Below are 25,997 nucleotides of genomic sequence, written 5' to 3'. Positions count from 1 at the left end.
CCTTGAAAAAGTGATAATTAAATAATAAAAGTTATTCATGCCCAAGTCAAACAAATACATCATTGCAATGCAGAAAACATTTAAGAACTGGTACATCAAGGTGCCAGAATTATATCACTATATGACATCCTTATCATTCCTATTAACAACAAAACTAGGATTAACTCCTCAAACATAATTAACGCTCATTTGTAGAGCTATGTCCATAGCAGTAGTGAAGATCAAGCTAAAATAACCATGGGAGATCAGTAGGTAACCTGAGATTAAACAGGCATTGCAGACAGTTTGAGTATTAAGGCTACACGCCAAGGAACAAAGAAAAAATAAGTATGGACAGAAAAGATATGTCAAGATAAGAACATTAAGAACAGAATGTGGGCAGGGGTGCCGGATGGGCGCTGGGGGGATCGGTGAAGGTGCTGGTGCAGGTGGAGAGTGCCGATTACCATAACAGGCAAAACATACTTGACTGAAAAACTAAATATGAGCGGGCAATGTGCGCTCACAGCACAGAAAGCAAATCGCATCCTGGGCTGCATCAAAAGAAGCATGGCCAGCAGGTCAAGGGAGGGGATTCTCTCCCTCCAATCCACTCTGGTGAGACCCCACCTGCAGTACTGCGTCCAGCTCTGGGGTCTTCAGCAGAAGAAAGGCACAGACCTGCTGGAGAGAGTCCAGAGGAGGGCCATGAAGATGATGAGAGGGCTGGAGCACCTGTCCTATGAAGACAGGCTGAGAGAGTTGGGGTTGCTCAGCCTGGAGAAGAGAAGAATCCAGGGAGACCTTATGGTGGCCTTCCAGTACCTAAAGGGGCTCTACAGGAAAGATGGGGAGGGACTCTTTATCAGGGAGTGTAGTGACAGGATGAGAGGTAATGGTTTTAAACTGAAAAAGGGTAGATTTAGATTAGATGTAAGGAAGAAATTCTCTACTGTGAGGGTGGTGAGACCCTGGAACAGGTTGCCCAGAGAGGTTGTGGATGCCCATTCTCTGGAAGGCTGGATGGGGTTTTGAGCAACCTGACCTAGTGCAAGGTACACCCGCCCATGGGGTTGCTTTAAGGTCCCTTCCAACCCAAACCGTTCTATGGTTCTGTGACTTGGGGAAAATTAATTTATTGCCAACAAAAAGAGTAGGATGGTGAGAAACAAAACCAAAACAAAAAAACGTCATTCTCCACTCCTACCCCTTTTCCTGAAGCTCAGCTTTACTCCTTCTACCCCCACCCCGAGCAACACAGGAGGATGGGGAATGAGGGCTGTTGTCAGTCCCTAACAGCTCCTCTCTGCAGATCTTTCCTCTTTACACTTTCCTCTTGCTCCAGCATGGGGTCTCCATGGACTTCAACTTCCTTCAGAACCTATCCCCCTGCTCTGGCGTGGGCTCCTCTCTCCCCGGGCTGCAGGTGGAGATCTGCTCCCCCGTGGACCTCCCTGGGCTGCAGGGACACAGCCTGCCTCACCATGGTCTTCCCCACGGGCTGAGGGGAATCTCTGCTCCGGCGCCTGGAGCACCTCCTGCCCTCCTTCTTCTTTTTTTTTCAAATTATATTTTGTTAAATGGACATATGTGTTATACTACCACTTGAGTTTCTTGCATGGCGAAAAGGATTGTTACTTATTGTGTATAAAGACTATGTAACACTTGAAAAACAACATGAGAAAATTCATCTCATTCTTCCTGACTTTGTGTGTTGTGGTAAAGGTTAAGGATATATTGCTGTATTACTTTTCTATCAGTAGGCTACAGTGAAAATGAAATCAGTGTCCAGTGTGCCTGTAAGTTAAGGAGACTTCTGAATGCTTCTTAGGTAAAACATCTCTTCTTTCCACTAACATTCTTTAAATCTGAGGACAAAGGACTTATTTATACATTTATTATGATGGAAATCATGTAAAAAATGTGGACAATGCAGAATTTAAACACTAGGAAAAACACCCTTATATGTTTTTTCTCCTGTTATCCATTATATTACATCAGATTATCTGAGGTTTGCTCTTGTGTAGAGAAAATGATGTGTCACATAAGAGGACATGAAATTTTAAGCCACAGCAAAAGGAACCTTTGGTCCTAAATATATTTTACCTAACTCCAGCTACTTACCTGCCCTAGTCTCCTTTCAGTGAAGAGAGGTCAGCATCTGCTGTGAGGCTACCACAGACCTCACATGGGTTCATTTGGGCCTGTGAGTTCCTTCTTCTTATAATTTCCTTAATATTAAAAGTACATTATTTCATTAAAATAGAAAATTAGGCAGCAGAAGGGTGGTCAGATAGCACAGAGAAAGCATAGGAAGCTGGATGAAATATACTGGGAGAATTTCACTCCATGCTGGAACATGTAACCGCTAATGTTGCCTAGAAGAGCAAATCATGCACTAGAACACTGTTACCTTTGATTCTGGAAAAGGAGATTAGCAAACTTTAAACAAACAAACAAGGGAAACTTTCCCTGAAAATGTGAAGTATTTCAAGCTGTATGTTTCTATGATATTCACCCACTCATCTCCACCACCCATCTAGGGTGGAAAAATTGATACAGAGCAAAAAAATTCAGTCTGCTCTACCACCCCACTGCTAAACAACACAAAGTCGTATTGTCAATGAAAGAAAAACTGTGAAAGAAAGTAAGAGCTGATGCACTTGTCCAACTGCAGGAATCTAGTGCCTTTGCACATTGTATGCAGAAAAATATTTATTGTCTAATTAAGCACTTTACAGTGCAAATTTTTGTTTGACCATTTGTTTTCTGCTCTTTCTATTTTCATGCCTTTTTTCTCCTTCTATACTCCTATTTTTGGCCACAGTGCAGGTTATTGTCTTCTAGAACTAGCATAGACCTACTCACTGATCACTAGTGGAAAAGTTTTAGGATATCAGACTTTTCTCATGAAATAGTATCTTGGAATAGGCAAGGAATCTTGCATTATTACAGTATGTTTTGAAGAATTAAAAGGTATCATTAGAACTGTCTAGCCTATGATAAAACTATACAACTAAACAGAAAAAAAAGCTTAAAGCCTTTATACTCTGCTTAAGACTACTTCTTTCTTTTGCTAATGCTTTCCTTTTATTCTGAAACTGGAATTATTCATCATTTGCCGCCTGTTGTGACTTCATTGGTATTTATACTGTGCTTTTTAAATGAATGCTTCACAAAACATTTTGGATTAGCAATGAATTACATAGGCACCATATGTCAAATGCTGATTTTATTGGATAGTCAGCAACATCCTGTGTACATTTATGAATATTTGCTTTAGTGGTTGGCCTCTATTAATAGTTGGTTGCTGATCATAACATAAAGACTTTTCCCCAAAAAATCTTCAGATCAGGTCCTGTAAGAAAATGTCGGCACGTACAAACTGACTAGTATGCATTTTGAAATTATTCTTTTGGTCTCCACAGAGAAAACATTTGTAAGGACCACTTATCATTGTTTTGAAAAGGTGATGCTACTGCAAACTATGCACCACATCTAATTTCATCTTGTAAATAAATATAATAATTTCTCTGAAAATCACATGTGAATGTATTATAGTTAAGCACTTTTCAAAAATCTTTTTTTTTTTTTATAATCTGCTAGCACTAAGAGATCAAGCATATCTAGTAGATATCATATAGGTTATCAAGACACCTCAAAGGTGGTTGGTATACATTACCTTGGAATAAACTGTTAAAACTCAGTTTCCTTAATTTCCCATCTACAGACCGAAAAAAAATATGCATTTTGTTTGTTTGTTTTGAGAGCTACTGGTTACTACTCCTAAAGCAGGCCTCTCTGCAGCCAAAGAAACTATGAGCTTGAAAATATTTTCTAAATTATTTAAAGGACAGCTTTGGGATGATAGTAACTGATAGTTTTCACAGATAAGTGAGATCCATGAATCAAAGATGCCATAATCACAAGGGTCACTGGTAGTTAGAGATAAAAGTTTCCTCATGTGAATACATATCAATTTTACTTCTCACTTTAGTTTAATATTGTTGGTAATTCATTTATGAATAGATAACAAGGTAAAATGGAACTACAATGTGAAGAAGCTGTTTGGGGAAAATTCAGCAATCATTGTTAGTTCACTACTGCATGCTTCTTTAATGTTCCACAGTATTATTTAAATGATCCATTTACAATGAGAAGATCATTACAGTTTTTAGATGTCACAGAGAAAATGCTCTCTATGTAAACAATTGTATCAGAATAATTTTCAAGTTTTGGTCAAGAGAATGAAGGATTCAGGAGTACAGACCTGCATGTAAACAGATTAAAAAAAGAAGAGTTATAGAGAATAATGAAAAAGATTGTGGTGGGTTGACCCCGGCTGGACACCAGATGCCACCAAGCCATTCTATCACTCCCCTCCTCAGCTGGACAGGAAGAGAAAAAAAATCCCCAAAAACTTGTGGGTCAAGTTAAGGACAGGGAGAGATCACTCACCAATTACCGTCATGGGCAAAACAGACTTGACTTGGGGAAATTAATTTAACTTATTACCAATAAAATCAAAGTAGGGTAAAGAGACATAAAACCAAATCTTAAAACACCTTCCCCTCACCCCTCCTTCCTTTTCAGCTCAAATCCACTCCCAATTTTCTCTCCTTTCTCCCACCCTGAGCAGCAGAGAAGGACGGGGAATGGGGGTTGGGGTCAGTTCATCACACCTTGTCTCTGCCGCTCCTTCCTCCTCATGGGGAGGACTCCTCACTCGTCCCCTGCTCCACCGTGGGGTCCCTCCCATGGGATACAGTTCTGCATGAACTTCTCCAACATGGGTCCTTCCTACGGGCTGCAGTTCTTCAGGCACAGCCTGCTCCAGCATGGGTCCCCTGCGGGGTCACAAGTCCTGCCAGAAAACCTGCTCCGGCGTGGGCTCCTCTCTCCACGGGCTGCAGGTGGAGATCTGCTCCCCCGTGGACCTCCCTGGGCTGCAGGGACACAGCCTGCCTCACCATGGTCTTCCCCACGGGCTGCAGGGGAATCTCTGCTCCTGCCCTCCTGCTGCACTGACCTGGGGGGCTGCGGGGCTGGTGCTCTCACATATTCTCACTCCTCCCTGCAGTTTTGCAGCTGTTTTTTTCCCCCTTTCTTAGACATGTTCTCCCAGAGGCACTAGCACCATCGCTGAATGGCTCAGCCTTGGCCAGCAGCGGGTCCACCTTGGAGCCAGCTCGTATTGGCTCTGTTGGACATGGGGGCTTCTCACAGAAGCCACCCCTGCAGCCCCCCCACTACCAAAACCTTGCCACACAAACCCAGTACAATGATGCTTAAATAACTAGAAATAAAAAAAAATAATAATAAAAAAAAACCACAACAAAACCCAAACCAAAACCATAAGGATCTTTAACCTGCCAATTAATTGACTCTCTCTCCCCTACATTCATCCTTAGCATGTTTACTTGTCAACGGTTTGCAACTGCTCCTGGTTTATAAACCGTACACATATAAATCACATACGTGGAAGAAACTTCAGCCACTAGAAGTTTTATGAGTGAATTTTTGAAGTTAAATGGGTTAGTGTGATAAAAAGGAGAGTGTAGAAGATGGGGCTTATGAGTCCCATCCTAGTGTTTTAACCCTGTTACAATTCTTATGTTTTGACCAAAACACCCTGTGACATGAACACTTGAGAAAAAAGTTTGAAGACTTCTGTGAGACAGCTTTTTCCTGAAATTTGCTTTTGTATTGTAACTCCCTGCAACTATCTTCTTACTTAAATGCTTGACAGTATAAAAAGACTTGATGATTTTCTGGTTTTCAAACCTGATATAAACTGTGCATTCACTATGCAAAGCTGATTTTTCTTCCTGTTTCAGCTCATAGCTTTCATTCAAATAGAAGTACAAAGCCATAAAAAGTTCTAATATTTATTATGTTTTCTTGTTTAAATAAAGTAAAAATTGCTTTCAAAGCTAGACTCTGTGACTCTCAGCAATCAGTTGGGAAAACAAAAAAAAAAAAAAAAAAGAAAAAAAAAAGGGAAAAGAAGCAGGCAAAAGAGATGACATTTGATTTCCACTCTAAATCATTCCAAAGCAGACCTATGGAGAAATTATATGACTCAATAATAACCAGACAGCCCTGGGAGCAAAGATCCTTGTTAACAACATGTTGGTAATGTTGTTATGTCTTGTTTTTAACAAAGCATCATGTTCTGAAGAAGCAAAAAAGTTGCCAGGCATTTTCTAACTACATCTAGTTATCAAATGAAAAATTTCCAAACAAAGTGATTGTGCATGAAAGATGTCCACAAGACAACATCTCCATTTAAATATTTTCTTCCTTGTGAAAAGTGGGAGGAGGTCAACAAATCAAAACCAAATACTTTTTTTCCAGTGTTTGAAACAAATAGCTCACATTATAATCTTTTTTTTCTCCTTCAGGAACACAGATAACATGAGAAGATGGACAGGTCACTAGACAGCAAGGAGAACAGATTAACAGAATAAACAACCAGGTTTCCTCAGAGGCACCCTGACCCCTTGAATATATTTTTTTTTTTTTTTTCAATTTTCTCTCCCAATACGACAATGCCATACCTTGTTTGGTATTCAAAAACGACAGTAGATATCCTGTCATATCCTCCAATGGCAGCAGGTGCAAATCACAATATCACTTAACATTGTTGTGAGATCATCTTAGAAGATGCTGTTTTTGGAGTCTGTAATATCGCTTCCTGAAGCACCTGATGTCTCCTTGGAGGCCTGCTACCTAAGTGTTGACCAGAGCCAAACTTGCCTTCCTAATGAAATTTGACAGGGCTACAGCTATAAGTAGTGTATCTGCACTTGAGTATATCTCTTTGCTCAGTAAAAATTAAACGCAGAGAAAACCCATGCAAGGTTGTCAAGTAAACTATGTAGTTTTGCTGTTGTTGCTCTTTCCTATTAAATTTATCCTATTGTCTTTCTATATATTTGGAAGAAAAAGTTATAAAGAAGTAGATAGGAGATGTCGAAAAAGGTACAGTGCTGTTTTGAGTTGTTTCAAAGACAAAGTTTTTATGTAGCTTACTTTAATTATATGATTGCAATTTAATTATATTATAATTATGGCTGCAATTACTGTTTTGTATGTTTCATTAAAGCTGCATACATTAATTGCACCAAACTTCTGTTGATGAGCTTAACTAATATAAGCAGATGTTTACAGCAGAAGAGCCTGGTTAGCTTTCTATTGTAACATTCCTCTTGCAAGGTGACTATCTCCAGAAAGCAGGTAGCAACTGAGTATAATACTGGCAATTTTCAGTTCCCCATTTATTCTCTTTGTAATTTTACACTACATACCCATACAGATATATCTATATAAACAAGCACAGACACACACAAATATATACGTATGCACATATTTTAAACTTAGTTCTCAGTTTGTGGAATTACAATAAGAATGAAATTGGCCCAATAGTTTACATCTATATTTTAAATGGGGACAACAACTGCAACATTTATTTGAATTAGAAAAGGTAAAAAAAAAAATTTTTAATACCAAGTAATCCAATGGGGAAAATTTCAAGGGGGCCTAACTTTGCCTGAGTGCTTATATTTCCAATAAAGTAAATTAATAGAAACTCTATTTCCTCACCCATAGTTATAATTCAGCACAGCATTTTGCTAATCAGTTACATACCATTCATATTCATCTACGAAAAAAAAGTGTATATACTTTCCACAAAACTAAAGTATTCTAAGCCTAGCTAGGGGATAGGTACATTTTAATAGACAGGCAATATCGGTAGTAAAAATACCACTGCTGCATATTGTCAAACTCTTGAATCCAAGGAGTAGTTTTGTCCTAAAAGCATTGAATGTAGTGTATTTTTTAATTAATAAGTGAACAATTCAAACTGTTAACCTTTATAATCTTGGTATATGTCCCTGTTCATGCTTTAGTTTGGTGACACAGCACATTTTAATAAATGTATTTTCTTTGGACTTCAGAAATTGTTGTTGATATAATCTGATCACAATTCAGAATGTGCAACCCCTATTCATCATGGTATACATTTGCTTATCATATTGACTCTGACTGAGAGAATTTAAATAAGCAAAGCTGAACATGCTGTTTTGCTATTTCTTTTTATTATAAGACTTTAGAGTGACTGTCACGATTTTTTCTGTGTATTGACGGAAATTCAGATGGAAGATGTCTCACAGTGCTCTCTCTGTTTGCTCATGAATTGTCATTCAGGATGATCAGGTATTCCTGATCACAGGATCTGCTCAGTTCAGCATCTTCCGTCTGAACCGCAACACCCCATTTGGAACAGAACTTGGAAATGTTCGTTTTGCATAAAACATCTAGAGAGTTCTGGCAATATCTGTGAGGGGAATAACATCTCGATGCCATTCTGTACTCAGGAACCCTGTTGACCATGCGAGAAACTCAGAGCCAACATCCAAACCCCTTCATCTGGCTCCTCAAAGCCGTGAAGCAGAGAGCTCACTCCTTTTCTCCTCCTTCCTCTCAGAGGTTCCCCTGGCCACCCCGTCCTCCTTCCCTGGGCACTGCGGTCTCTGACCCTTTCTGCAGATGAAAAGTAGGTCGAGGTGGTACTAAATTAACCCACCAGACTCGGGGTGAACGCGGGAGGATTTCTGCGGCAGGAGAGCTTTGAAGAATCTCAGGCAGCTGAAAAATCTGTTAGATGTGTGTGTGTTTCTGCGTGTGTTGGGTGAGAGGGGAGACAAAGCCTGGAGATAAGCTGAGAGGCTGTGTTTACGTGTATATAAAAGGGAGAAATCATAAACAGTCAAAAGAGAAACTAAAAGAGGGATTTTAAATTGCAGTAATGCGGGCTGACACTGGTATAATTTACTGTGCTGAGCAGAGATTTAAGCCCATTACATAGAACAGCCTGAATGTAGGAGGAGAAGAGAACTGCCAAATACACTAGCGTGAATTCATCGTGCTGAAAACCCCCATATGTTTGTTTAAATGTGTTTGTACATATACTGCATATTTATATATATTAAACAAGCAACATCAAATCAACACGAGGGATTTTGGAGTTAGCCAAACTAACAGAAAAAAAAAAATACTGTAAAAATGAAAAACTGCAATAGCAAGGTGTAGACTTTGTGACCTAAAAGGTTATTTTTCCATTTTTCATTCCTTCTGTAATAAACTTGTAGCACATTCAAACAGATATCAGATGGTCCAGGAGATTTTTTTCTCAAATTCATCATTGTGTGCCCTTTCTTAAATTAAAAAAAGTAAATAAATGCACATTTTTCAGCTTTAGCATGGCTAATACTGAAATTTTGTGTTGACTTACAAATACTTACTTCACTTTAGCAAAATATTTTCTTTACTGTACATTTAAGTAGCCTGTGTTGAAGATCTGGAAGACGACCATTTATGCTGTGGTCTAGCACTCTCTATTTACTGGGTCTCTGGACTGAAGAAAAGAAGGGTTTTTTTCTTGTTTTTTGGGGAGGTGATTAGCTTAGAAAAAATACAGAATTAAATTTCCCTAGCATAGCGTAGCTTTTAAATTGCATTATGTTGTAATGATAGGAATGAAAAAGGTTTGGAAAAAATTGCTCTAGTTACTGTTAAATTTCAGTTGTAATTAATTAAGGGCTAGGGCTGGGATTTATCTCATTTACCTTAAGTTTACCTAAAAAATAAACAAACTTAATGTATTCATCTAGGCAATGAAGATTAAGAGTTAACCTCCATTCCAGTACCTCTATTTTGAACATAGATGTCTAAGCCAGATAGGATAAATTGCTTTCTGTTGCTTTCTGGAGGAACCCATGTGTCTTTGTTGACTAGTTTTGTCAACAAGCAAGATGAGAAGCTTAAATTACATGCCTAGCTTTTAAGTGATCTGAAATGACTACATAATGTTTCACTATTAATAACATAAGATTCATTTTCTATGTCATATAATTTTGTGGCTTAGTTTCCAGACCCATATTCCCATTCCATGCTGAAGATGGAGTGCCCAGGTTCCGTTTTGTAGGGAACCATCCAGTGTCCTCTGAGGTGAAAATAAGGTCCAGTTCCAGAGGTTGTGGGAAGTGTTCCTTCTAGGTGGTATGGATGGGATTAAACTCCCTGCACCCTGTGCAGACCTTTCCCCCTCAAACGTCTCACTGTTGTGCGAGTTCCCAGGGCAGCCCTTTCCCTACCCCTTGGGCACCACGCTGTGAACAAATCGCTTTGGTTTCAGCAATCATGTACTATATGAATCATTTTGGGCATTTTCAGCAAATATAATAGTAATTATTATGTATTAGGGCTACATGGCAACACAGGGAATACAGAGGAGATTTGGGCTGATTGGTTTCTTTTACTTCATAGACTATTTGATTAGGCACATAGTAAAGTTGTTAAGAATGATGGAGTTACCATAGAGCTACACAAATGAAGTTCAGCTCTGAGTATAACTTGCTGGAGATGTTGATGTAACAAGGATTTTAATGTTTAACCTTCCCCAGGAGAAGGAGAAGAGGGAAGTAGGAATTAATTATAAATCTCGAAATAAAGCCCCAAAACAAAACACTAGAAACTTCATAATCTGGTTACATCCCAAACCCCAGGAGGCTGCGAGGTGACCTACAAATGTCTGGAAGACATTTTTGCAGACAGGTTGGCTGGTAACATACCTGAGCTGTTAATGTGGTATAAAAAAACTGGTTAAACCATTCAACAAGCCAGCTTGGTACATAGCCCCTGGAGTATGTCTTATGGCGGCTTCTTAGACTATATTTCTAGCTTCACTGGCTGAATATGTGGTCTTGGGAAGGGCCTCAGAGTTCAAACTTAGTTCAGGCACACTTTTTACTTTCGAATTTATTCTCACTATTAAGAATGCTCATACACATCTCTAATTATCTTGTGTTTATACAGGTAGTTAACTGATAGTAATTCTGAATAATTTAGATTTTTAATCTAAACAGAATGCATTTAATCTAGATTTAGGCAATGTAAAGGTTTAGTCCTTAGCTACTTGCCTCAGGCTCCTTTTATAGTCAATGGAAAGAGGTAGACGCTTGCAGCAAGTGAATTATGTTTCCCCAATGTAGACATCTAAAATAAATCAGATTAACCAATCTGAAAGTGTTTTGATGGATTTGCAATATTTGTGGTTTTTTTTAGGTGTGACAAAGTTTGTAAGAAACCTTGTTTTCATGGAATCTTATCTTGCATCCAGACAGCAATGAGTTGGGTAACATCTGGTGAAAGCCAGAATTTTTACTTCTTTCTGGATGAAACTGCAAACCCTTTTAAAGATAAACTCCTCACTAAAGAGGTGAATCTCCATCCCACAGTATATGTCAGACATAAATATAAATGACAATCGTCTTTCTTTTCCTTTGGCCATACTTACATATTGCACGCTACCTATACATGTCTGTCTGATTGTAGAGAGAGAGCCTTGGAAACCAAACCAGTGTTGGGCATAGGTGAAATATTTCCACAGCTGGGGCTCAGAATAGAGCCGTATATTTTAGGCAGGTTTATTATTCTCAGTCAAAATATAGCATATATATAGTCATAATTTTGTGTGTGCTTTCTGCTCCTGTCCCATATATCTGTTGTTGCAATAAGCTTACATATTTCAATATTTTACCTGAAGTCTGCTTTGAGTATTTTCAGAGGCTAAGTGAAAATTTGGATAAATTTAGTCTTTTCGTATCCCTATGAAAAGTTGTATAATTTAGTCAGCAGTGAGGCATATCTTAATGTTATCTCCGTAACGTGTATTGCAGTCATCAAGTGAAAGACAGAAAAGAAATTTTTATCTTTATTAACTTGAAGAAGCAGACGTTTTTGTAAGAAATTATTTTTGCTAAAGCACCTGCCTTTTCTTATGAAGAATGTTTCAGTACTCTAAGAAATCATACTGAAAAGGTTTCACTTAAATACAACTTTGTGTGTAATTCATTCATTCCTATTTTGCACCACAAAGTCTTGTAAAAGTTTACCAAAAGGGGAGACAGGGTGGCAATACAATGGAACAAACCAGATCACAGTGGTGTTGATTGCAAACTGATGACTCCCTAATGTCCTCCATGAAGAATGAAAAATAGTAAGAAAATAAATTTGCTTGCCTTTATCATGTAGCATGACTAATATGAATCAGTTTACTGTGCAGCAGCTTTAATCAAGCTACTTTTATAAAATAGCTGTGAAGACATTGAAGCATGAGTGCAAGAGGTCAGCAGCCAGATTGCTAATCTATGTTCAAGACCAGGTTATTCTTCACAAATACTCTTTCCTTGCTTCCCTTTCTAACTCACTTAAAGATATCTACTTGTGCTGCAATGCCTAATTAATTTGTCCGGGTGGAGATCTATTTGAAAATATAAGACAACCATTTAAGTGGAAGACATGAATTTGAGGCCACAGGTGTCCTCAAGGTTTTGTGCCTGTATCTATTGTGTTGCCAGCACAATAAGAAAGCCGATTGTAAGGATATTCGTCTTCACGCCATGTCTACCCTATCTCCCTGACAAAAAGATATACTCTTTTTTTTTTTTTTTTAAACTTTGTTTCAAATGCAGATGATGAAGTCACACTGTCTTGTCTGTATTTCTTTCTGATAGACCATCCCTATTCTCCAGTAACAACTGAATCTTTTGGTCAGTTGCAAAAAGTGAAAAAACAGATTTCACGGTAGGAAAGCATGATGAACAAGTTTACTGAAAACATGCACAGAATAGAGACAGATTAGTACCTGCATTGAAGTAAGTTTGCAATCTGAGTTCAACCATGTTATTAGATGCCTAAGAATCCTACAGGGGAGAGACTTAGGAAATGAATAAGAAAACATCCCACGGCAACAAAGCTATTTATTTGTTGTTTCCCACTCATATGGCAAATAGTTGTGCTTGGCTTTAGGGAGACACTTTCCATTTGCATGTAATAGTCCTTAAATAGATACTGTATTTGGTCGTTCTGCCTCCATTGGAAAGCTCCTATCCTTTCAAACTAACTGATACACTCTCATATGCGCTGTTTATTCTGAGTTCCGTTTCACTGCTCTTACCACAATGGCTGTTTAGGATTGTTACTGTGATTCACATTGCATTATGAGCATCATATCCAATTAATTTTCTGTGGCAGTATCCCGTCTTTACAAATAGATTTGAAATACGCCATATGGTTATGTGATAATGAATACATTTTCTAGGTCAAGTATATGTTGCATTTTGGGGTGGATATGTCTGAATTGGATAAGAAGACCTTCAACTATTATTTCATTTTAATGAAGTTACAATTCGGATTTTTTTTCCTCTCAGTCTCTGAGTCCTGGCCAAGACAGGCAAAGTATAAATGCAACTGCAGCAGAAGTACAGATATCAGCTACCCCTAACATACAGTTTTCACATGTCATTAGAAAGTTAAACTTTCGCTTTCCTGAGCTTCCCTTTGTTTTCTAGTTATCTTTGGAGAGAGAGGATAAAAGTAACTTATAAAAGGAACAAATTAAGGTTCTCTGTTTTAATGCAAGTAATTGGCTAACAAATGGTGAAGAACTCATTAGGTGTTAGAGCTTTACGTACAAGTATTCAGTACTGAGGTAAAAATTTAAATGGTAATTTTTATGCAGAAAAATATTTAACAACAGCACACATTAATTTAATGTTAAAGGAACATAGACTAATGAAGATCTGTTGGCCCTTAAGTCAATGTCCCTGGATAATTATGACTAAGTGCATAACAGATAGGCTGTTCTAAATATTTACTGCACATATTTCTGCATAAACTCAAACCCCGAGATTATCTTTAGGTCCTTAGAAAAAAATTAAGACCAATGACAATGATAATAGCAATTTACAATGTGTCACAGCAAGAGATCAGGAGAGATCCAGGGTATGTCCTTCAATAGCAGGGGATTTGTTAGATGAAAATGTCTGGATGATTGTGGGAAATAGGTCAAAACCCACAGAACAGGGAAAACTAAAAAGCTTTCAACTGCCTTTCTAGATTTCCCTTGGGGAAAACTCCTGACTCTCAGTCATTTGATTAAATAAACCTTGAACATGTAAATTTATTAGAACAATAATTAAGAATTTTGAGAACTTATATTCTGTGAGAAACAAGTCTAAAGAAGAAGAAATTTGGCAGCTTAATCAAGAAACTATATTAAAAGCATAATCACAGACTATGCAAATACTAGAAGGATAGAAAGTGTAGAAAAAGAACCAGCTTAGATAAAGTATTGTCCCTTCAGTGATTTCAGTTGCATGAAGAGCGTATACAGAACACAGAAAAAGAGGTCAAATTATTAAGGACAAACATGTGGCAAAAAAATCTTAAAAGACCAACATGTAAATAAGACATAACTGGCAAGAGTCACAAAGAGCAACAAGAAGACATTCAACAAGCATGTTAGTATCAAGATGAAGATAAAGAGAAAAGCTGATCAGGGGAAGGAAGAACTGATGATCATACCAAGAATGCTAAAGTGTTTAATGTTCTTTTTAGCTTCATATTTTGTTAAAAATATTGTCTGAGATCAGGCAACAGACACATAATCAACAAGAAAGGGGTAAAAATTCAGTCTGGAGGAAAGAAAGGTACATTAAAGAGCTCTAACGTAAGTTAGAAGTTTTACATTGGATAGTCCAATTGAATTTTACTCAGAAAACTTTAAAGACTTGCTGAAACCTTATAGAATTCATGAAAGATTATGAAGTTTTGGAGAGCTGGAAAAAGGAAAATCACAGTTCTCATCTTCAAAAAAGTGGAAAAGTAGGAATGGAAAACTATACATAAGTCAGCTTTAGTTCCTTTTATGAAAAGCTGGAACAAATAATCAAACAATTTATAAGCACCTGGAGATAACATAAGAGTAGAGTAACTGCCAGCACAGATTTCTTGGGAACAAAGCTTGTCAGAATAATCTAATTTCCTTTCTGTGATAGGATAACGGCCTTTCAGATAAAGGAGAAGAAATGTATATGCTGTGTTAGACATTTTGAATTTACAAAATCTTTTGAAGCTGCTTTACATGACACTTATAAGCAAAAGATAAGATTAAGGTGATTGGTATTATACATGTGCAAAATGATCAGATGTGCCCAGAAAGTCATTAACAGTGATTGTCTATCAAATTGGAAGATAGTATTTAGACAGGTTCTGTGGAGGTCTTTCATACATCTTGTACGGTTCTGGTTGTTATGAATTACTTAAATGGTGAAATACAGAATAGACTTATTGAATTTCACAAATGATGCATTGGGGAAGTGATCAGAAAACAGACAAACAGATAAGCTGTTAAAATTCAACAAAGAAAGTTTTGAAGTTCTGCTCTTAGGCAGGAATAATGAATGAACTGTACAAATACAGCTTATAAAAAAAAAAATAAGCAGGAAGATGCTCTGAAGAAAAGTATCTGGTTAGCATACTCACTCCCAAATTGAACTTGAACTGAATATGTCGTGCTGTTCTACTATCCTGGAGTATAGAAATGGATGTGCTATGCTTAAGGTATGTAAATTAATCTTTTTGCACTGCTTAGCTCTAATAAGGCTGCAGACAGAGTACTGGTCCGGTTTTGTGAACTGCTTAAGGCGAAGGTAAATCAGATGGAGAGAGAGGCTGAAGTCCAGTGCAGTATAATAAGAAAGGGCTTTGAAGGTATAAGAAGCTGTTGTGTACGTTGTTTTGTTCTGCCATACACAGCGCAACAAACAGGAAGAGTCTTTTAGGAGGCATAATCATGAACTACACCTTTATTTGCTTTCATTGCAAAATCATATTCCCACCACCGGCAAAATAATAGTATACTGATAGGCAGTTAAACCTACCTTTTGTGCACACGAATATTAGTTTGTAATCAAATGGGGGGAAGAATCATGATTACTTGCTTCTCTAAAACATTATGTTCAGAAAATATCATTCCATAAATTTTGTGTTGATATCTGATTTTTTTTCTTGATGGACATTTTGTCTAGACATCTGACACTGGGCAAGAAGCAGTTTTCATTTTGTGCAGAGTTCCTATCAAGCAACAATGAATGACCCAGAGGATATTGTTTGGAAAAATGAGCACAACTCATCTAAAGTTTCCAGATGTATATCTATTGGTGCTGTAGACGATCAGTTCATATAATATGCTGTCCTTATTTTTCCATCTTCTTTGTAGCTTGAACTTCACTCTGTCTTCAACATTTAGTCTGCCGTATCAAAGAAAACTCTCTGCAGGCACGAAAAAAAATCTTCACTCTTATTATTTTGTACCTTCAGATCTAATCTCAACAATACAACAGAAGCTGAGAATTGTTGGGAATTTTATGGGAGTGTCTTTATTGCGAGCTTGTTCTATTTGTGCAAGTCTCTCTTTTCTTAGAGGCTGACACCCTGCCCCCCCAATCAACATCATCACACAGGCAGGATGCCACCCACATCATCTGTGATGCTACTGCCATGTAAGACAGGATTCGCTCAACTCATATGACTACCGGAGCCATGGCATCGCTTATGACCGTGTGTTTGCCATCGGTGATCAGGTGAATCTCCGTATGGGTGCGTTATTGCTTATCTTTCTTACTGCCTCAGTGATGTTTGGGGTATAACGTGTTGTCAGACTCCATCACCATTACGGTTCAGACCACGGAGGCACAGTTGTTCTCTGAGTAATGTGGTGGTTTGGTTCATGTTGATTAGCAGCAGTGCTGTTGAAAAGAGATTAGGGAGCCCCATCATTAGAAAAAACGATACTGATTATTAGTCTCAAATAAGAATACTTATCCTAAAATGTAAGATTATGTTTTATGCATTAATATTCATAGCTGGTTTTATAATTAATTCTATTTGTCCTGTATAGTATTGTCTGTCTCTACATGTGAAGAGAGCTCGAGTTCAAAGAGAGGCCTATCCTTTATCACAAAGCATAAATAATACCCACTAAAGCCTCTGTGTTTTTAGCAGGAAAATAGGGCAAATAAAGCATGAGCTTTGGTGAAAAAAGACACAATCGTGACACTCATGGTCGAGAAACAAGAATGATGATATATTTGTGATGTCTCTAGCACAAGCATTATAATGAGTAAAATACTGTTAGTTACTAGTGCCTTATTCCACAAGCATTTTTGAGAACATTGTCATACTAAGTATGGTCACACTCAAAATGCCCTTGGATTAGTTTATGATAGGGGAAAATAAATTAATACATTTTTTGAAAAATTATATTTATGGAAAGATCGGCAATATAACATGCTAGAAATGGCATTGACACGCTCCAAAACAAGACAAAATTTGTCTGGTGTCAAGTCAGCCAAACCAGTGAAAAATCTGATGGGATTTTCCTCTGTTTCTGAACAGAAAACAGGCAAATACAGTCAGCAAAATCTCTGTTTCAAGTCAGGTGACTTTTAACCACTTAAATTTTTTTACAGAACTGGCATCTCTGGGAAAAACCAAGACCCCAAAACATAAGAAAAGTGGAGACTGCTTTTTAAAAGGACAGAGTTAAGGGATTACACTAAACAGAAAACTGAAAATGACTGCAAATGAACACAACCAAAAAGTTATGCAGGCAAGTTAGGCTGCAGTTTCTACAGCCGTTTCATGCAACAGAAGTTGCTCTTTTTCCATCGTGTTCTTCTTCAGCAAACTTCTAGAAGACCTTTAGCAGGATTTCACAGTGAAGTTCATGTGCCTAAGCAAGCAGTTAAAATTACAATCATGATGGTGATATACAGCCAAAGCAATGTATTTAGTGACTTGGGGGAAAAAAAACACAAGAAGACTATGAACCCAAAATGTGAGCAGAATGGGTCAAATGGTAACTCATCAACTCCCGATTAGGTCCTACCTGAAGACACTCAGTTATGTCTGAATAATTTCATTTGATTTAAAGCCTCCTTTGAGCAAGCTGAGACAAGAGATTAATTTCAAAACTGCTTTTCAGTGGCAGAAACTCTTGGAGAAAGACATATTGGTCTCCTTCTTCTGCAGGTCAACTCCTTGATCAGCCTTGAAGCCATACTGGCTATGTTTGCAGAAATTAATTTCATTCTATACCCCTTGAGGATCAGCTGACAAATGTGCCAGCAGATAAAATGCATGCAAAAACATCTTAAAAAAATCAGCTTTTTGTGCTCCTTTTGGTTTCAAAGACTGTAAGTTTATGACATGGAATGCAGTCCAGATCTTTTTTAAGCGGGTCATGTTCCAACCGAATTTCCTGGAGGCACAAAATGTGGTTTTTAAATGGGTGGATACCAGGATAAGGGTAAATACCTCTACATAGATTATCTCAAGTTTTTGCTTCATCTATAAAGAATTATTTGTCATGAAATGTTGTAGTACTTTCTAGATATTTCTTTCTAAAAAAATGTAATCAGATGATCATATAAAAATTGGTGCTTGTCAGATTTTTTTTTTTAGGGGTTTAGTTTGGGACATTTTTGCAAAGCAAGACTATAAAACCATCAGTACTGGACTTTCAGTGTGATACATATTTAAGGAAAAGGCCAATGCTTTTTTCAGTTTTATTCATGTAGAAAAATAATTGTCACTTTTACCCTCCAAACTCGCTTCTTGCTTGTAGTTCGTAACCTTCTCCTGTGGACCTGTCTGAACTGTATTTTGTCTAGGAATATAATTGAGGGGGAGCAAGATCCTTTAGTCCATGGTTCATCTCACTGAGAGTCAGGTGTGAAGTGGAGTCAGAAGCTTTTGCTGTGAAGATGATTCTCTTGGGACAGTCTGAGAGACATTCCCAAACTGATGAAGACCAGAGAAAGAAAATTGTGCTAAAACAGAAGGGATGGCTTATATGACACTGCTAGTTTGAAACCAGATGATAGTCTGCCAGGGAGGCAGATTTAGCTTTAAGTGCAGTCAGCTTTTGAGAACATTTCTACTCCCTGAATTCCAAGGTATCTTGCTCCAGTTCATGCTCAGTTATACTTTGTGATTTATTTAATCAACAAGTGCTGTAATTTACTGTCATATTGAAAGTTTTTTATGAAAGCATTTCACCAGATCACTATATGACCAGGTGTATCATTCAAGGGAAGTTAAGCGATGACTAATATACCCCTACATCTGTTCTGACGGTTTTTGTTAATTATGCATATTTCCCGCCATTTTCCGATTATTTCTACTGTAAAAAGGCCAAGAGAATGTTTTTTTCTTTTTCTTTTTTTTTTTTTTTCTATAGCAATCATTTTGGACAGGAGATTTCAGATAGAAATTAGCTCAATCTCTCTGAACTGTGTGTGTCTGTATACATCGGTGTATGTCTGCATGTTTGTGCGTGTTTGTGCATGTCTGTGTGTACCAGGCTTGCAAAGATACAGAAATGATCATTCCCCTTCCTATTTTAAATGAAATGAGAATTATTGTTAGAGACCAAGGAATCTGTCACATTGATGTCACACAGCAGGCAGACAACAGTTTCTTTCTATGTGACCCCAGTGTGATCACACCTGCAAGAATAAGTTCAGTTCTGGGAACCTCAATATCACACATATATTAACAAATCAGAGGGAGTTCAGGAAAGTGCGACAAAAATGATTAAGTGTTCAGAAGGAATGAAATGTAAAGAAACAATCACAACATGGCCAAGCAGTGGCTAATATGATAGTGGAGTATAACATCGGAAGGAAATAAATCTCAACAGGAATTTTTTTAAATTCTGTCAGGTAAGGAAGTTAGAAGAAAGAACAGGAGATTCTGAAAGCATAAGCTAAGATTAAATCAACAAATATGGTATTACAAGTAGATTTCTTATAATTTTGAAAAAAACGGTAAGAAAAATACAACCAAAAAATTGTTAGGATGGAAGGGACCCTGTAGGTCACCTTACCCAAGCTCCTGATTAAAGCAGGGCTAACTCTGAATTTAGACTGCTCTGTTAGATTTGTTAGATTTGAGAATATCTAACAGGGATGGATATTTCACAGATTCCAGCATTCCAATGCTTTACTACCATCACCATGAAGATTTTTTTTTATATATATATATATATATCTAATCAGAATTTTCTTTGCAGTAACTTGTGTCTGTCTGTTGTATCTCAATCTTTCACTGAGCATATCTGGGGACAATCTGACTGTCTTCTCTGCAGTCAGCATGGGTACTCTGCTGTCTCATGTTCAATTTGCTACTCATCGGGACTCCTTCTTTGCACAGCAGGTTTCTAGTCTGTCCTGTTGCGTGGGTTGAGTCCATTCCAGGTGCAGGACTTTACATTTGGTTTTATTGAATTTCTCTGGGTTTCTCCAGCTTGACAAAATGGCACGCCTACCCTCCAGTATATCTTCCTCTTCTCTTGGGTTCATGTTGTGAATGAATTTGGTGAGGGTGCAGTCCACCCCATCATCCGTGTTGTGCATCAGCTCTAGTACCACTTCTGCAGAATGCCACTGATACCTCAACACCAATGGGACTTTGAAATGATGTCTGTTAGCGTTGTTTGGCAGTCTGGCAATCTAGCCAGATTTCTATTCACCTCATAGTCTGCCTATCTATAACTCTCCAATTTAACTACAGGGACACTGTGAAATCGTGTGTCAAAATCATTGCTAAAGTCAAGATAAAGGACAACTACCACCCTCGTCTTGTCCACTGAGTCAATCATCTCATCACAGAAGCTAATTGGCATGGTCACACATGAACTATGGTCACGCACAACATACTGACAGTTCCCAACGACTTTTTTGTCCTTCATGTGTCTGGAAATGACTTCCAGCAGGATTTGTTCTATCATCTCACAGGCAGAGGTAAGACAGACTTGCCTGACAGTTTTCCTCCTTCTTGAAAACAGGCATCGCATTTGTGTTTTTCTTGTCATTGGGGATGTCTTCTAATCTCTGTAACATTTCAAAGATGATAAAGGCAGCCTAAGAATGGTATCAGCCCTTTTTGACGCATGCAGTCTGGTTCCATGGACTTGTATATGCAAAGTTTGCTCTAGCGATCACTAAGACATCCTCCATCTAATTGATCTTCTGGTACCTTTGATAGCACTTCGTTACAGTATAGTCTGCTAGTAGGGACAGAGACTTGGGTAGTCTGACAGCAAACCTTGCTGGGTAGAGGAGGTGCTGAGTACTTCAGGCTTTTCAATATCCTATGTAGCTAGATGTCTGTGTCATTCAGCAGCAGGCCCACATTTTGCTTTATCTCCCTTTTATTTCTCTACTTACCTGCAGAATTGCTTCTTGCTCCCCTTCACATCTCCTGTCATTTTCAATGCCAGATGAATTTTGGCTTCCTTAATTCTCTTCCTAGAGACCTAGGCACTGTTTTTATATTACTCCTAAGTGGAGTGTTCCTGGCTCCACTCTGGATACTTTCTTTTTGTGCTTGAGCTCATCCAGGATTTCTGCATTGACTCAGCCATTGGCCTTCTACCACACCTTCTTGTTCATATTGGGATGGACCTTCTTCTGTTTTAAGTTTTTCCATGAAGAAAACTGGATCTTATCAGTCGCTTTGCTGTTGACATCAGCCTCCCATGGGATCCTGCCTATCAGTGAGTCCCCTGAAAAAGCTGAATTTCATTCTTATTTTCACTGCTGAAGCCCAAGTTTGCTATTCTGCCACACAGAAACTGCATGGATGAATAGAAGTCATCTCACTGACAATAAAATAGACCAGAGCAGATGCATCCTTAATTCTTGGAACTCTTCCACTGGTTCTTTTTTCATAAAAACTTTGTATCTATCAATCTGAACGGTCCTATCAGGAAATAAAATTTATAGTTATGAAATTATAATAAAATGTAGTGACCTTGAACCTTTTCTTTGGATATCGATTCACAAATTAAATCTTAGGTAATAGATGGCACTTTTACTCAGTAATATTCATTCAATTACCAATCATAATTTAAACTATAAGTAAAAAAAGAAAAAAGTACAAGTGTCATTATCAACATTCATTGGATAGTATTAACAATTTTAGTAATATTATAAAATATTAACTATGGTATTACAACATTTTGAATAATGTATTCACATTTAGATATCTACATAATAGAATCTCAGAAAAACAGGACTAAGAAGGCATTGAGAGGTCAAATAGTCCTTTTCCATGCCCTAAAGCAGAATCAGCTCTCTCTATGATTCTGCATAGACATTTTTGCACTTCTCTTAAAGACTTCTATGACAGAGACTCCCCCAGCAATCTATGCCTGTAATTCACTACCTTACCTTTACATGTTTCCCCAGTGTCTATTCTGAATTTTCTGTGTTGCTTTTGAAACTCATTATTTCTTGTCTGATACATCTTGGTTATGGAGGACAGTTTATTTCCTTCTCTGTCGATATGGATATCCAATCTGGTTTACATCCACCCCAATGTCATTTAACTACACTTCCCCCATTTTCTTAAGAAAATGTCATATGAAAGAGCAACAGATACGTTGCAAAAGTGAAACTATATGACACACAAGTCCCTTTCTGTTTGTCATTTTGTAGAAAGATTAGAGTGTTTAAGTTGTTTTAACCCTACTTGTTCTTCACAGAGCTCCATTCTGTCTGCTGTGTACTTCATTCTTGTCTCCTATGTACTTGCAGATAGGTTGGTTTATTATTTGCTATTGAATTTTTCAGAAAGTTGAAGTTAGGGTAACTTATGTATAGTTCTCTGCTGTAGTTACCTGACTTCCCGCTGCCTTTTTTTTTTAATTCTTTTTAGGTAGGCTTTAAGCTTCCTATTATCCATAATTCATCAGAATGGTTATTGCAACCAGCTTGCTTATACTGAGTTAGCAGAAGTTAATTTATGATTAACTGCACATATAGCATCAATTGCGTATTACCCTTGCATGTCAAACTAATTATTTACAGATCATATTTTTGGTCATATTACTAAATAATCCATCAAAAGTGAGAGAATCTTTCTGTTCATCATTTTAGTTACAAATGAGAAAGTGCTGCTCTGTCAATAAATTATCGTCACCAAGAAATTCTGATTGTGCTCCTACGAGTCATATAGAAAATGAGGTGTAGTAGAAAATACCCTCAGCTGTATTAAAAAAAAATCAAAACAAACCCAAATCCAAAAATTCAAACAGGCATAATATTACAAGAAATAATCTAACCAATAGAAAACCACTGTCGTACATCATAATTTATACAGCACTATTGTCAACTCAGACCTAGTGTTCAGTGTGTGCCACATTAATCCTGAAAAACTGGTTAATCATAAAAACTGGTTACTGTGCCATGCCTGTGCTCAGGTGGGGTGTTCAATTCCTAGGTGAAAGTCTTTGACATCTCACGAGCCACCATCAGTCACAAATGGTGGATTCATCCCATTCCATTTTACGAACTTCTCTGAGGAGTCTAGGTTAGGTTTTCTAGGAGCTGATCCAGAAAAGCCCATCTCTTCTCATTGGCTCCAGGGTGATGGCTATTCTCTGAGGCAGTAAATGGCTAAAATTAGATTGGATGAATCTAGTCCTTAAAGACACGCTTGAGTGTAATGTCTTAAGAGAATGGATAGATTTTATGTAATGCATATATATTCACTGTGAGAAACAAAGGTGGAAAGATGTAATTTTGAAAGAAACCTAGAGCTGGAGGAAAAAGAAAACTTAGGCTTGAGACTACAGAGAGTATAGACAGCATATGGTGAGATTAGTTTGGCTGTAACTCCAGTAGTGCAACTGAGTTTGGCTGTGGGCACTAAGTATTACAAAACTGAAAGAAAGGGTAAATTTGGGGGGAAAAAAATAGGATAGCAAAAGAACAACAAACAATTCAATGAAGAAATAACTTCATTAGGTGGTAATAATAAAATACTTTGTCATCTTTTAATGTATGATACCCACTGGAAAAACACATTATAGTCAGTGTGTTACAAATTCCTCCACTTCAGTTTCTGAGATACATGACAATTCAATGCTTAACTTGGGATGAATTTTTGGCAAATGCCACAGTCTTTCAAAAGCATTGTTAATAGAATTTGAAGACATGATCATCATCTCTAAAAGAGTTATTTTTTTTTACTTATGCTGAAAGATTAATTTTAGTTCTCCAATGAGAATACGTCACCTGAGAGGAAACTTTGTTGGCATATACAAACTCCAATTACATTATGCATGAAAAAAAGGTTTGATTTACTTCTTATAACACCCGGTTGTGCATAGTCATATATAACACTCATAAATAAATAGATCAACATTTTGTGTTCTCATATTCATCATAAGTCTGCTTCTATGTATAAGAACAGGCCTGTGTATGAAAGTTTTCAAATTTTTAAAAGAATTATGATTTATGCACAGGAAATAAATAAACTCAGTAATAGAATGAATGCTGTCTAGACATGCACATTTGAGACAATCCTCCCATAAAAAGGTCAGAGGATATTGGAGTGGATAATATCCCACTTGCATCCTTTTTTTTTTTCTTCCCCCTCTATATACAAGAATCTGCAGCCATCCCTGGAGGTCAGTTTGGCAACTTTCAGAATCACTGAATTCATTTAAACTCTAATAACTACTGAAGAAATTAAATAGTACTGAACAATAGCAGCACTCTGTGGTGTTTACAAATACATTTACAGGAGGTCACTCCTCCTGTGAACCCATTGTACATGTCAATTTGTTGCACTTTTCATTATAATAGGAAAAGTATGGGTAACAATGAACTGCAAACCTTATTTGGAAAACACATAACTTACAAGCATCAGAAGACAACTGGGGTCATCTCTAAAGCAGGTTTCATAGTTGCCAATGAGTATTTTGCTGCTTTCATTAGAAGGACTTTAAAAGGATTTTAATTGCATTTCTTATTTTGGCTAACAACCTGATTCTGAGTATATTATGTCTACAGCTGTTCAGCTCTAAAGAGCATTATTTAGGCCCAGGAAAAAATGCCTACCAAAGTTATTGAGGTCTAGACTAAGTGATCTTTCTGAAACTGTGTAACAGACTTCTTTCAAACACTTGATTGCTAAAATTTGCTCACTTCTGTTTACACTTACCTTGTTTCCTCCAAGATATTAGGTGTGTATGACTACTATATCTCCTCTGAGTTTGCAAATCATATGCTACAGAAGAGACAGAATATAAGAAAAAATTCTAAGTCAGGTGGAAAATGCAGGTCAGTGTGAATGCGATTTGGGCTTATTACGCTCACGCTTCTGCCAGTACTGTCCAAGCCTAGGAAAAGGTAATTCCCTGTTCTGAGTAATGAAATCCAACATTAACTACATATATTGGAAACAGCTGATTTCATAGTCACTAATGTATGCATGCAAACTTTCAGAGATTGCTCCAGTTTGAGTCACAGGCCTATGTTTCACTTCCCTAAAAATAGGTGTAGGAATTGGGGAAACCTAACTCTACATAGGTGGTGGTTTTCTATGTTCTTTTCCTTTGCTAATGAAAACTAGATAAATATCTTGATAGAATACTATGGGTCAATGGTATCACTAATTCGTTTGGAAGTTCCCAGGAGTGTGTTTTAAGTTGATTTAGTGAAAGAGAGGAGGAAGAACTCTTTGCTATATGAGCATATGAGAAGAATAGCTGTACTCTCTGCTCAGTTTTCATCTGGCTTTATTATGCTAAGTGTTGATACTTCATATTATCATACACACAATAGATAAAGCAAGGGTCAAACCAAAGTCAGTGGTAATACCACATTGACGAGGGATGTGGTTGATACAGAAAGCCTTCTCCAATGTTTGTCTACAATGAGATGCCATGCTAAGACTGTCTGATTTTCTCCTTTTCCTCTGGGTTTTATTTTGGTCAGTGTGGTTGTACAGGAGGAGTAAAGAGCTGAAACAGTTCGTATGAATCTATTTGTTGAGAATGCAAAGAGTATAGGACATAATGCAGGGAATCTAAAGAAAATGAAAAATTGCCTTAAAAGGTTTTGTATTATTCTGTTTTGGTTTTGTTTTTTTAACTGTCTCGTTGTTACCTATCACTTGAGAAAAACTCTTTAGAATCTTTTTGAATCTGACAGTGTATCTTTGAAAGCAAAAGAACCTGAATAAAAATTATGTTTTGTCTGCAAGGTTCTAAAAAAAAATTTATATTTTAAAAAGGAAAGCCTAAGAACCTA

This window comes from Haliaeetus albicilla, chromosome 15 (assembly GCF_947461875.1).
Source record: "Haliaeetus albicilla chromosome 15, bHalAlb1.1, whole genome shotgun sequence".
Lineage (NCBI taxonomy): Eukaryota > Metazoa > Chordata > Aves > Accipitriformes > Accipitridae > Haliaeetus > Haliaeetus albicilla.
The sequence above is the reverse complement of the archived record's forward strand: the minus strand, read 5'-3'. Positions refer to the sequence as shown.